Source organism: Cynocephalus volans, chromosome 1 (assembly GCF_027409185.1).
Source record: "Cynocephalus volans isolate mCynVol1 chromosome 1, mCynVol1.pri, whole genome shotgun sequence".
NCBI lineage: Eukaryota > Metazoa > Chordata > Mammalia > Dermoptera > Cynocephalidae > Cynocephalus > Cynocephalus volans.
In genome coordinates, this window is record NC_084460.1 from 202683746 (window position 1) to 202697698 (window position 13953).

The following is a 13953-nucleotide window of genomic DNA, read 5'->3' on the forward strand; positions in this document are numbered from 1 at the left end:
ACTATTATAATATGCTTAATATATATATATATACACACACACATATACATATATCCATGCACACAGCACACATATGACATCAGTACATATACATGAATGAACTGCATATATATACATATATGTATGATAATGCTGTCCGTTATTTTCTATTGAAAAACACATATAGTCAATATCAGATTGCTTTAATTATTGTGGCTTTGTAGAATGCTTTGACACATTTCTTGGCTATTCTCAAATATATGCTTATCCAACCATATTTTAGAATCAGTCTGTCAATTTCATAAAAAAATATATTGAGATTTGAATTGGAATTGCATTAAATTTATAGATTAATTTGGGGTAAATTATCATTTTAGTCATATTAAGTCTTTCTACATAGCCATAGCGCAGGCCAGTTGAAAAGATATTATGTAGTCACATTGACAGGGCTTGGTGATGGGTTGAAAATGAGAAATAAGAGAAAGTCGAGCTTGCAGCTATCTTGTTTTTTTAACAATGTTCTCCTAACTGTACAAGAACTTTGATCTAGATATTAAGAATGGCTAGAGCAGCCATTTACTAGGAGTAGGAAAACCAAATTCTCAATAAGATGAACCACATGCAGTGTAAAAAGGAATAGAACAGCTCATCAAAGTAGCATATTCTGAGTTGTAACAGAAATGGTAGATGGAAGCTAGCAGCAGAGTAAGAAGATCCACTAGGGAAAATCGGGAGAAGTTATAAGAAAATGTGGGGCATAGGGAAGAAAAAAAACCAACCAAGCACGCACTAACAGGTACTGAGCACTTACTGGTTCAGGCCCTGTGCTGAGCACTTTACATATACCCTTCTTTTTTTTTTTTTTTTCTTTTTTGTGACCGGTAAGGGGATTGCAACCCTTGGCTTGGTGTCTCCCGCACCGCTCTCAGCCAGTGAGTGAGCGCACCGGCCATCTCTACATAGGATCCAAACCTGCGGCCCCAGTGCTCCCAGCACCGCTGTGCTCCCAGCGCCGCACTCTCCCGAGTGAGCCACGGGGTCAGCCCACATATACCCTTCTAACAGCACCTTTAGACAGTGGGTGATACTGTCCTCTTTTACAGGGGACAAAGCCAAAGTTCAGAAAACTTAAGTAACTTTTCCACATTCTCATAACCAGAAAATGTTAAGAGCAGAATTTTAACCAAGTTTCCTGAGTCCAACAGCCATGATTGTTGCAGTCTCTATAGAATGCAATAGATTTTCTCCAGACCCAGGCATTCTCCCCTAGTGTTTAGATGATTAGAGATGCCTCGTGTAGCAGACTAAAAGACACTGTTGTCTTTTTATGCATAGTAAAAAAAAACAAACAAACTAAGATTAAGATCTGTATCACTTCAGATATAGCATTTCTTTTAAATATAATATACAAGACAATTATTTAGAGAAATAGAAATTAATATAATTTACACTAAAAATAAGTGGAGTAGTTCTTTATAGTAGAGGATATAGTTGGAGATAAAAAGAGAATAATACAAAATTAAAAATTTTGCTCTATGAAGGACACTGTTAAGAGACTAAAAAGACAAGCTACAGACTGGGAGAAAATATTTGCAAATCATATATCTAATAAAGAACTTGTATCTGAAATATTTTTTTAAAACTCTTAAAAATCAACAAGAAAACAAACAATTTAATTAAAAATGGACAAAAGAACTGAGCAGACTCCTCAGCAGAGAAGATATACAGGTAGCAAATAAGTATATGAAGAGATGCCCAACATCATTTGTCATTAGGAAATTGCAAATTAATGCAGCAAAATACCACTACATCACTACAAACTGTCAGAATAGCTAAAATCTTAAAAAAAAAAAAAAAAACCCGACAGTATCAATATTGCTGGTGAAGCATCCTCATTCATTGCTGGTCAGAATGCAAAATGGTATAGGCAATTTGAAAGACAATTTCTTATAAAACTAAATACAAACTTACCATATGCCCCACCAGTTGCACTCCTAGTCATTTACCCAACTGAATGGATAAACAAACTGTGATACATCTACAGAGAATACTATTCAGCAAGAAAATGGAATGAGTTATTAATCCATGCTACAATGTGGATGAATCTTAAATGTATATTACTAAGTGACAGAAGCTTATCTGAATAGGCTACATACTCTGATTTCATTCAGATGACATTCTGGAAAGGGCAAAAAGAAAACTGATCAGAGATCACAAGGAGTTTGGAACAGGACCGTTGACTAGGTGAAGCACAGAGAATTTTTTTAGGGCAGTAAAAGTATTCTATATAATACTGTAGTGGTGGATACACGACACTATGTATTTATCAAAACTCATAGAAGAAAGAGTGAACTTCACACAAATATATGCAAAAATGACTACTAGTAGATTGGAAGAGTGCAGGATGGAAAGCTACCTTGACAAAAGAATCTAACTGTATGACAAATTTATAACATCATCTCACTGAAGAGGATGGGTTAAAGAAGTATTGACCTAAGCAACTTTGGAAATGACTGGAAAATATGAGACTAAAAAAAAAAAAAAAAAAAAAAAACTGCGCATATGCACTGTACTCTAGTTAGTAAAGTTGTTTCTCAAAGGGATACAAGTTGACAATTCTGAAACCACTGTACGTGTAGGTACACCTGGATAGAACAAGTAAGTAAATGGATGAACAACGGTTGTACCCAGGTTTTTCACGGCTGGAGTGGGAGGTTACAGAGAAGCTAATGGGAACCCTAGAATGATCCATGTGGTACAGTATTAGAATCAGAAACATCAACATAAACTCATGTTTAAGTACTTAGCATAGATACAAATGGATAGATACAGAAATAATTATAGATATGGGTATATGCATGAGTTGGCATACACACATGTATTTCCCAGCTCTGCCTGCTGAGAGGTCCTATAAGCAAGGACACCTCTGTAGTGACAAGCACACCCAGCACCCAGATCTTGGTTTCAAAAACCATTCTCCAATAAAAGAAACCAAGGTTCTTGGGGAAATGGTTGATTTCAAGGCCAGGACAGGGAAAATATAAGATAAATCTGGAGCATATTGTAGTGTCAGAAAGTAGGGAAATGCTCAAAAAACAAAAATGGTAGGGGCATGCTCAAGGGACACAGGAGCTAATCTGGAAGAGTCCCCAGTGGCCAAAACTAGAACGATTTGAGCAACAAAATAAAGTAGTATCAGATTATAACAAAAGTATAAAATAAATTTCCATGAGTTCATAGTGATAGAAATAAAGAACTGGACAGGTGCATGGGGGAGCAGGAATGAGAAGAGACAAATCTCTCAATAGAAGAATTTCAAGTAATTTAGGTAGATAACCTCCCACTATTGAATAGATAGAAAATAGCTCCCTACCATGTAACTGTAGGCTATGCCTAACAACTTGCTGTCAAAAAGTATGGTGAGGGAAATAGAGGGAAAGAACATTTTTACTGTTGAGAGACCTGAAACATTACCTTAGCCTGGTGATCAAGGTTAGCATCAGCAATGACGGGTCATGTTGTTGGCACGAACCCTTGATAAATGTGAACTGAGTAGCCAATCACTTGTGAGATTTTCCTCCCCCAAATCCATAACTCCAGTCTAACTATGACAAAAGCATTAGATAAGCCCAACGGGAGGGACATTCTACAACATAACTGACTGGTACTCCTCAAAACTGTCATTAAAAATAAAGAAAATGTCAAGGTCATTAAACCAAAGTCTAAACAATTGTCATAGTTCAGAGGAAGCTAAGGGGACATAATGACTAGTGTAGAATCACAGATACGATTCTGGAACAGAAAAAGGACATCAGGCAAAAACAAATAAAACTGACAAAGTATGTTAGTCAATAGTAACATACCAATATTTGTTCCTAAGTTGTGGCAAATGTACTATTGTAGTGTAAAATATTAACAATAGGGGAAACTGTTAGGGTATGTGGGAACTCTGTACTCTCTTTGCAACTTGTCTGTAAATATAAAACTACTCTAAAATAAAAAAAAAATGTGTTTAAAGAAGAAGAAAATTACCTAGCAACGAATGATAACACCTGCTGGAGCCTTTTCCCGACATCAGCACGCTGTTGGAGTTTGTTCTCGCTCTGATGGGTCTGGGTGGATATCACAGCACCTCTCGATTCACCAAGAGCGCCTCTGTGTCTTAGAATGTCCTGATTTCATCACCTCCTGCCTCCAAGCAGCACACCAGCCTCCACACAACTCTTGTCTCCCCCCCCCGCCCGCCTCTTTTTTTCCTCCTGACTTTTTTTTCCCCTTTCCATTCTTCTTACATCTAAAAGTTGAAGTTGTTGTCTAATATATTCAGTATGTATCAATATCTTCCCTATATTGTTTCTGATGAGACAATATACAGATGAGAAATGTACAGATGAGAAAACTGAGTCCCAGAGTGTTGAAATAATGTGTTGAAGGCTGGGTTGCTTTTAAGCACCCGAGTCTAATCAGAATGAAAGGCACACATTTGTCTCCCCATGCACAGACCCTCCACACCAGCAAGACATTTCTATTAAAGCATTCTAAAGCCTCTTTCTTCAGGCATGTAAGGCAATACAATATAAAAACTGTACTACCTGAATTTTAAGAGAAGCCTGATCATTATTGGAGCTAAGGGAGTTATGTGAGAGGCGGTCGAGGGAAGCAAGTAATTAAATCCCAAGTAAAGACAAGCTTGAAAAAAACGCAGCCATGATAAACAAAATCACTCTACCCAACACCAAAGCCGAGGGTTCAGATCCCTGTACTGTCCAGCTTCCAAAAGAAAAAAAAAAAAAATTATTCCCCCGTGGTGAACCAACAGGTTAACTAGACATTTTGTAAGTTTGCAAGTCTCTTCATTTCTCCCTCCCATTGTTAAGTGTGTTCTGCTTACTCAGAAACCCCGAAGGTGCTGAAGATGCTCACCTCCAGTGGTCCTTTTACAATAAGGAGTGAGGCAAGCTTAATAAGAGTTTGGGGGCTGTACCAACCAGGGGGTGCAAAACATACCTCCTAACTTTGCCAGAGCTCACATACTGAAAATGCTAAGAAATCCTAAATGCTAAATGAGAACTCATTCAGATGAAGCTTTAAATTGATGCCTTTATAGAGACTGAATAAACTCTTTATGTTACAATCTGGCATGAGCTTTTAATATTAACTATTACATATTTTATAGACTGTATTTGTTGCCAAGCACTAAAACAAACATTAAGATGCTTTTGCCTCAATTGGTACTATGAATGCTTCCAAAACAGTGGTATAAAAAGCAGCATAAAACACATCATAATCATGAAAATCATCTGCATTAAATTCACATTTGCCATGAATCTAGTAGTTATTTTTCATCTACAAACAATTATATCTCAATTACTTACTCTCTGTTAGATAATATTTCATCAAAAATTCTCATTTAATTGACATAAGGATGCATTTTGTTTAGAAAGAAACATAATCTGTAATTTGAACTAATTAAAAAATAGGCATTCTGAATTAGTGAAACGTTGATGTCTATTGAAAAATATGCATCTTCATTAGTTTCATATGCAGAAAGTAACACAAACTAAGCTACAAAGCTTATAGTAGAAAAAGAAAGACCTAAAAAAATATATTCTCTAATGGATAGATAAGAGTAATGCACAGTGATTATATTTTCCATAAAATGAATTACTCTATAATGAATAGATAAAAGTAATGCACTGTGCTCTGTATTTTCCACAAAATTGAAAACATTTGCTTCATAGTAGTTAAATGCACACTTTGTGTTATCCTGTTTAAATTTTGAATTTGCTCAGTAGCTCTTTTCTTTTTAACTATGCAATTATAATAGGCACATCTAAATCATTACATATTCAGAATTATGCAGTTCAGACAAATGAGCTTTTTCTGTGTAGAAGGTGTGGTTTAATTAAACCCTAGATATATCAACTAATCTTAAATTATATGCAAAATGGCAATAGATTGAAATAATCAGTGCTATATCAAAACACAGGAAAAGATTGAGATTTACTACCATTGAACTATTTGTAAGTTACAAAAAGGATTTTTTTTAAAGCAGAAATTTCAACACAAACATATGCTCTCAGAATAAATAAATGAATAAAAGAGTCATCCATGAATTTGGTTCCAATAGAATAATATTCAGAAAATAGCAAAAGTAGTGTTTTTATATCCAGCTCTGTTATCATCCCAGCATACTCCTTCCTTGATTTAACACCTTAGTAGATGGTTTGTAAGAGGATTTCAGGAGATGAGAATGGCTTTTCTTTCATCATTCCTTCTGCACTTTATGTTCACCAAGGAATAACCTGTCACTACACAGACCATAGAAACTAGGCAGATTCCCCAGGAATGAATGGCAGGAGAAAGTCACGATGATAACAGGATGTAATTCTCTCTACTACTACTCAAGGAAAAAAAAAAAAAGACACAGCTACATTAAAATAACAGTATAAGATCTTGTTTTAGGTAAGTGACATATAAAATAAGAAAACAAATCTTAACATACTTTATAGTAAAAATGTAATGTAGAAATGACAATACCTTATGATAAGCTAGATAATTATCCATTGCTATTTAATTGAAATTTCTTTTATCCTTTTAGAATAAAATATACTTACTTAGAGGCCTCATATAATGTGGAAGAGACAATTCCTTTTGCGCTCACAAGCTGACTCTATTGGCTTTGCACATAATAAGGAATAGAGAAAGTAGAGGGAAGAAGAAAGGAAAAAATATATGATTTCCCCAGGTCTTATAGGATTTTTTGAGACCAGTGTCTAAGTAGAGCTTAGATAAATCTCTCCAGACTGTAACACGCTTCTGACCCTGACATTGTCATGCAGTTTTTAACATGAACTACTGATTGACATAATCAATGATGTGGATAGTACCATTTCAGGACCCTACAGCAAAATTTGTCTTGGCATAATAGCCAAATCACTGGTTACATCACTCAAAAGCACGTGTTCCATGCAGCACGACAGTGTCCAGCTGGCTAATAGAAGAGGGTCAAAGCAACAGTGAGAAAATGCATGATATAGGGAATGGCAACCATTATGAACCAATGTCTTCAACATTCATTCTGCAAACATTTCTTTATCTCATTCTATGCTAAGCGTTCCTTAACATTCTAGAATTTTACTCAATTACTATAGTCAACTGCAATTTGCCTATATTATTCTCCCCTATTTAAGGCCCAGATTAATAATATAATAAAATATTAGTCAGAAGACACTTATTTAGGTAAATATCCTAATTTATCCAGTTTTTATAAAATTTTTTTTTATATGTGAAGTACAAAATACTCAGTATAATTTTCAATGACATTAGCACTTCTTTTTTAAAGTTCTAACACATAAGGCAAGATTCACTCTTTCAGAAATCCTTTGTCCTCTGGAAGAAACAGTCAAACAATGTGGTGGAAATTCCATTAGAAGCCTACAAATCCACTTAAGACTGGGTTTATAATAGTGAGAAAAGTAAATCACATTTTTAAATGTCTAATATGTGGATTCTACTGGCTTACTACAGTAAGAATTTGATTCTTATCAGGGTGATTTAGTATTTATAATTCACTTCATATCATTTGGCCTTGCTGTAGTTACATAATTGTTCATCCATTTATTATAACCCGTTTCCCAATAACTCAGAGATGAATGTAAAACTAAACAAAATAACCTCCAATATTGCATTTATTTTTATCAATGACCCCTTTAATTTGTAATATGCGTGCATGATAACCTCTAGAAATAAAGTCGTAATAACAACGGAGCTGGATACTATTTACTGAGTACTTTTTAAAATGCTTTACATGTGTCATGTCATTTAATTTCCATAACTCTAATATAGAGAGCATTATTACCCCATCTTACAAATAAGGAAATGAGGTTCAGAAAGATTTTGAAAACCTGCCTAAGATAATGTTGCTAAAAGCGGCAAGCTGGAATATGAACTGAGGCAATTTGATTCCAAAGCACACATTGTTAACAAGTGTGTAATACTGCCTCCTGAAATAGATGGTTTGTCTTTGGCTTACAAAATATACATATGTCAAAATTTTCAAGTTCATCTGCTTTTTAGAAAATGATAACTAGGGAAGTCAACTTCTTTATTTACAATAGTCAACCTTAAAATGTAGAATTTCAGATATCATGACATGCAAATAGGGGAGAGGTAAATGGTGAAGTATTTTTCCTGCCCTGAGAGGATTTCTCTATTTTATGAAAAAGAAGAGAGTTAGAAATTTCTGGGTTATTACAGCATTTTTAAATTTCCAAGCAAGACACTCTGAGGATGAGAATCTAGATTGTCAAGAATGGAGTGGGATTTGTTGAGGCTTTGCCAGAAGACAACTCAGGCAGAATAGCTCAGGGTAACCTGGAAGAGTGAAATATGAAGGCAAGAAGATGACTCTGGAAAGAGACAAGGAATTGATAATAAAATGGCCTTTTTGAGTCCCAGTACCAGCATCTTTCTACCTTGCAATGTAGCAAACTTAATACTCCCTATAGTCTCAACCCACCTTACCCTTGTAAACAGATTTCCAACAGCACATAAGGAATATTGCTGAGCTATTCTCTGGGTGAATGAACACTGGTTCTGTCTTCTGCAACTCCAAGTAGACTTAAAGGTATAATGCATGGGATCTTATCTGTTAGTATTTTAATGGAAACATTAATCATTATCAGCATAGGATGGTGATAGTTGTGCCGCTTTGGCCAAGGCAGGAGTAGGGATAGGGGTGGGATGCAGGAGGGCCTGAAGCCCTACCTGCTTTGCCTCTCCCTCAATACCTAAGTCTAAAGGATTTGCAAAGCATAGGACAAAAACCACTGGTTATAGAGAAAAGAGAGAGAATATGAAATTGAATGACTGGGGTTCAATTATCAATTTTATGTAATTTGGAGGCAGACCCCCAGATCTCTGACTGAATTCCTCCATCTGTAAATCCCAGATGACAAATGTTGTATCTTTTGAATGTCCTTTGTGTGGCCCAACCATCCTCAGTGTCAGAAGGCCCAAGGATAAATTGCCATAGTGGCTGTGTGTGTGTGTGTGTGTGTGTGTGTGTCTGGCCACAGGGATCGAACCCTGGACCTTGGTGTTATCAGCAACACACTCTAACCAACTGAGAAACTGGCCAGCCCTCACAGTGCCTTTTAATTTGCAAAAGTCATGGGATAAAAATGAACCACTCTCACTTCTAGTTCCAGGCTTTCATCACCTGCAGCAACGATCACCAGTTGAGTTAGTTAATTTTGCTCTCAAGAGGACATTTAGCAATGTCCAGAGACCCTTTTGTTGTCACAGCTGGTGTGGGAGCTCCTGACTGTTAGAGGCCAGGGATGCTGCTAAACATCCTACAACATGTAGGACAGTCCCACAACAAAGAATGATCTGTTCCAACATGTCAATGGTGCCAAGACTGAGAAATCCTGAATTAGAGCAAATGAGACCAAACGGTTATAGGAAATATTTAGAAGTTTATTTGTACTGACTCACAGAGTGTATGTAACATACAACAGACATACAGTATCTAATCTCTTCTGAACATTAAGACTGAACTCAGTTTTCATTCATATACCTGAGACTACCCTTCTAGATCTTAACCTTGGTCTATTCCACAGACTCTTTTTAAAGTATTTCTCTAACCTTTTCCCAAGATGGAGCTAGATCGTGCATCCTATTGTCTGTTTTCTACATCTGTCTATGGCTTTCTTATTCAACCATCAGCAGCAGAACTGAACTGTATAACCACAGTGGCCAGGAACAGAGCATGTGCACTGTGATACTATATTTGTTGCTATCTTTGCCCTACTAGGTCCTGACTTCATATTTGCCCTTGGATTTTTGTTCTGGAGACAATAATCCAAGAACATAAACTGCCTCCTCTATCCTACATTGCTGACCAGGAAAAATTCAGCCCAGTACTTTAAAGGCTCTAAGCATTTTGTCCAGATAATCACAGCCACCCTCTTTGACAGTTGCCTTTCCAAAATCTATTACAATTTATAAAACTATACAGTGTACTTGTACGTATATTTCATGACATACTGCTATTTTATTAATTCCAACACCACATTATTTCCTTCTTCATTTCATCTTATCCTATCAGTAATAAGTATGTGTGTTTTGCAGAATTGTAGTTGACATTCAGTAACAAACAATCTGAATTATTTTGCAAATATTTGAACACTACACACATCTCTGTCGTGGTTACGGTTGTTAATGTTCTTACTCCAACCCTAGCTAGACCAATTGCTACAGATTCCTCTGCCTGGGCCCTCATATTAAGAAGTCACTAGTCAAAATGGACTTACAATCACTCTTCACCCAGATTTCTGCAGACTTGTCTTTGTTTCTGAATGTTCTGTCTCTCCCAGACTCTAAGATAGCCTTTGAAATTAGTTTATGGTTTTATGACCTACTTGGTATTCCCATCAAATGCACTTTCTGGACTCTGTACTGTTTCTCCTGCCTTACTGAACTCCGTGTTGCCAGTTCTGATATTTCCTGGTTGGCTTCACCCTACAATCTCCATTAGTGATACATGCTAAGGGCTTAAGTAGAGGGATGAATTGTGAAAATGTGAGACTTTAAAAGGACAAATATGATAGCATAGAATGATTGCCTGGACAGTCAAATACCTGTATGTTCTAGAAGAAAGCACATTAAAGTTGCATATTTTCCATAAGCAATATTACCATGTGGTATGATAGAAGGGGCTTGAACTGGGAAGTCAGGCAGGACTGCATAGGAGGTCCAGTTCTACCTCTTCCTTACTTAAAAAATTAAGCCCTTAGTATTTGTTTTGGAAAATCAGTATAATGTCTGCCCTAAAATATTAAAACTAAATGCAAAGGGCTTGACCAAGATCAGCCATTCAAAACACTGGCTCTTACTACATTTTTTAGCAAAGAAGTGGTGAAAATTTTGTGAGTATGGGAATTCCTGGCACAGAGTATGTGTTCAAAGGACATTTCCTTCTTATTATGAAAAATTCCATTCTTAAAAAAATAATTCATCCACATTTGAAATCACCTTAAAACTTTTTCAGCCAAACACTAATGAAAGAACTTAGCAATAAGCCAACTGCAGTAGCATTTACATTTTAAAAACCCAACTCTCATCTCTCATATTGGCTCTCTCTGTCTCTCTGTCTGTCTCTCTGTCTCTGTCTTTCTTCTCTCTCTCTCTCTCTCTCTCTCTCTCTCTCTCTCTCTCATACACACACAAACACACACACACACTCAATGGGGGAAGAAAATCCCTTGAAAAAAACAGAACATATTTGGCTTCCTTTCTCATAGTTGAATCTTCTCCAAGTTCGGGTAACCTTGGGCAAATAGGTGTTGTCATATATAAAATAAGAATAAGAATTCATTCCGTACTAAGTCACTGTAGAAATTAAAGATATAATATTCAAGTACCTAGAAATGTGTGTATCATGGTGTGGACCCTTAACAATGGTAATGATACAATAATGATGATGACAATGACAATGGTGGTGGTGATGCTGTCCCTTACCTGGGTGCTTTTACACATTCCACCATCTAGAATGTTCTTTTCTCTCCTGATTCTTCACCAAGATTACTATTGTTTGCCCATCAAGTCTTAGTTCAAAGATTCAAACTCATCTATAAGTTGGAGTAAGGTGCCACTTCTATGATCTCCCAGAGCACTTTCTGCTTGATGCTGTTGTGACACTTCTCACACCCTACAGTCATCAATGACTTGCTTTTCCTTGCCTTCCTCCTTCATCTCAGGTGAAGGGAGAGGAGGAAAGAAGACAGGCAGTAAGCTTTTTAAAGACTGGCTCTGTGTCTTATGACTTTTTCTATTCCCATTTGTACATGATATCTATTGTGAATTCAATAAATATGTGTTGAATTAACACACTGATAGTCAAAATATTGGAATACAAAATCCATAAAGTTCTTTTATAAAATAAAACCCTCTTCTACAAAGGTTCTGATAGTGAATATAGCAAACAAAGGTCAAAAGCTTTCAGGGAGGTAAAATGCTTCACCCCGCCTACAGCTTGGAGCCTTCAGGAACAGCACTGTCAGTATTAAGCAAGAAAATCACCACTTCCGGTTATGAGATTTTGCGATGCTTACATGAGGGTGACCGCAATCTAGATGCAGAGTCCATCAGAAAAGTCCTCTCTAAGTTAAAACCAGACAGATACTATGGAAAATGCCATGAAAAGGAGTTCCCAGGCAATGGGAACACAGGGCACGAATACCATGGTATGGCTTATTTTAGGTTCAGAAAGTAGATTTGTTTGGTAGGAGAGTAGTGACCAGTAGAGAGAATGGTACATGACGTGGTCAAAAGGAAGAACAGGGGTCAGACAACACAGGGTCACCAGGGTCAACCTGAGGATCTGGGATTGTTTTCTAAAAACAATGTAAAGCTTTAAATCAGGTATGCTAAGTGACTAGAGTAACATTTTAAAAACAGTACTCAGCTGGTGAGCAGAGAATTAACTGTGGCAAAGCACACTGGAAGCCAGGAGTCCGTTGAAGTTGCTGCCCTAATTCAGGTGAGATGTGCGTGTGCAGTGAGCTTGGGTGATGGTGACAGAGGTGAAGAGAAGTGCTTAGATGGAGAAGCATTTAGGAGGAAGAAGGGGCAGGACTTCTGATGTACTGCATGGTGGATTAAAGAAAAGAGAAGAAAAGATAAACCTTAAGTTTTTGGCTTGAGTGAAAAAAAGATAGTGTATTTAATGAGTGATAAGTGAGTCATTTAATCATTTAGTTAAGAGGAGGATACGCAGAAAGGACTAGAAGTTCTGACATAAGTCTGTTGGTGTTCAACATCTTGTAGCTAAATCCATGGGATTTATTGACATCATTAGCCAAAAGTCACAAGCCAAAGTTCCCGAGCCCTCCTAAAAATCATTTTGGGTGTGATCCTATACATCCTGTTGTTCCATCTTAAATACTCCTCCAAGGTATTTCTTTGCAGGAGTGGAGTTTGCTCTGGTATAATTTTAGGTGGGGCATGCTTTCTCCAGTTACAACAGTTCCAAGTGTTGTACATCTGGCAGTAATTCTCATGTTGCCTCTTAATGCTGGTGGCATGTGGGTGTTTAAGTGTTCCTGAAAGTTTAAGGATTCCAAGTCCCTAGAGGTACCAGAGAACAGGTCATTGTGAAAGGTGCTGAGTAACCCTAATTATTTGATGATTACCACAATAATTTTCCTTCATATTCCCCAAATAGAAAAGAGCTCAATGACATATAAAAGGGAAAAAAAGGAAGAGAAAAGAAAACACATTGCAAAATTGCTTGGATACTGAGTCACTTAATAGGAAAGGAAACAAGGCTTCTTTCTTCTTGCCTTTTTGCTCAAAAGTAATAAAAGAGGTCTCTGCTGTGAGGTAATCAGAGACAATGTTTTAGTTTGGATTATTATACTTTTGTTAAAACAGTGCTTGGATCATGGCACTGTCTTTCACAGTGCAGTGGACATTACATCTCCATCAAATTCTAAAATCTATTTTGCTGACCTCTGAAGTACATATGCATATTTTTGGTTTTCTACTTCCAAACTATCCAGTCTCCCTGATTGTTTCTAACAGAACCCCATACTGTATTTCTTTGTGTAACTCTTCTCTACTTTCGCAACTTAATCATGTGTATCATCAAGCTATTAGATTAAAAAATTGGTGCAGGACTTAGTTCTAGCCAACATGAGTTGAAGGAAAATCTGTGGGGAACTCTTTTTAAAAAAGTAATTCAAAGGAAGAAATCTCTCTTTATCCACTGGACATTGTCAGTTATGTCTGCAGGCCAATTACAGAACCGAAGCAGCCATAATCACCATAACAGAAGTCGGTCTTAGAAAAACAAAATAGAAAGGTATAAAGAGCATAGGTCCTGGGTAATGATATTTGAGCACTGAATTAACTGACCCTGGAGGTGTTCTACTAAAGGACTTTTCATTCTATGAAATTATCATTTAT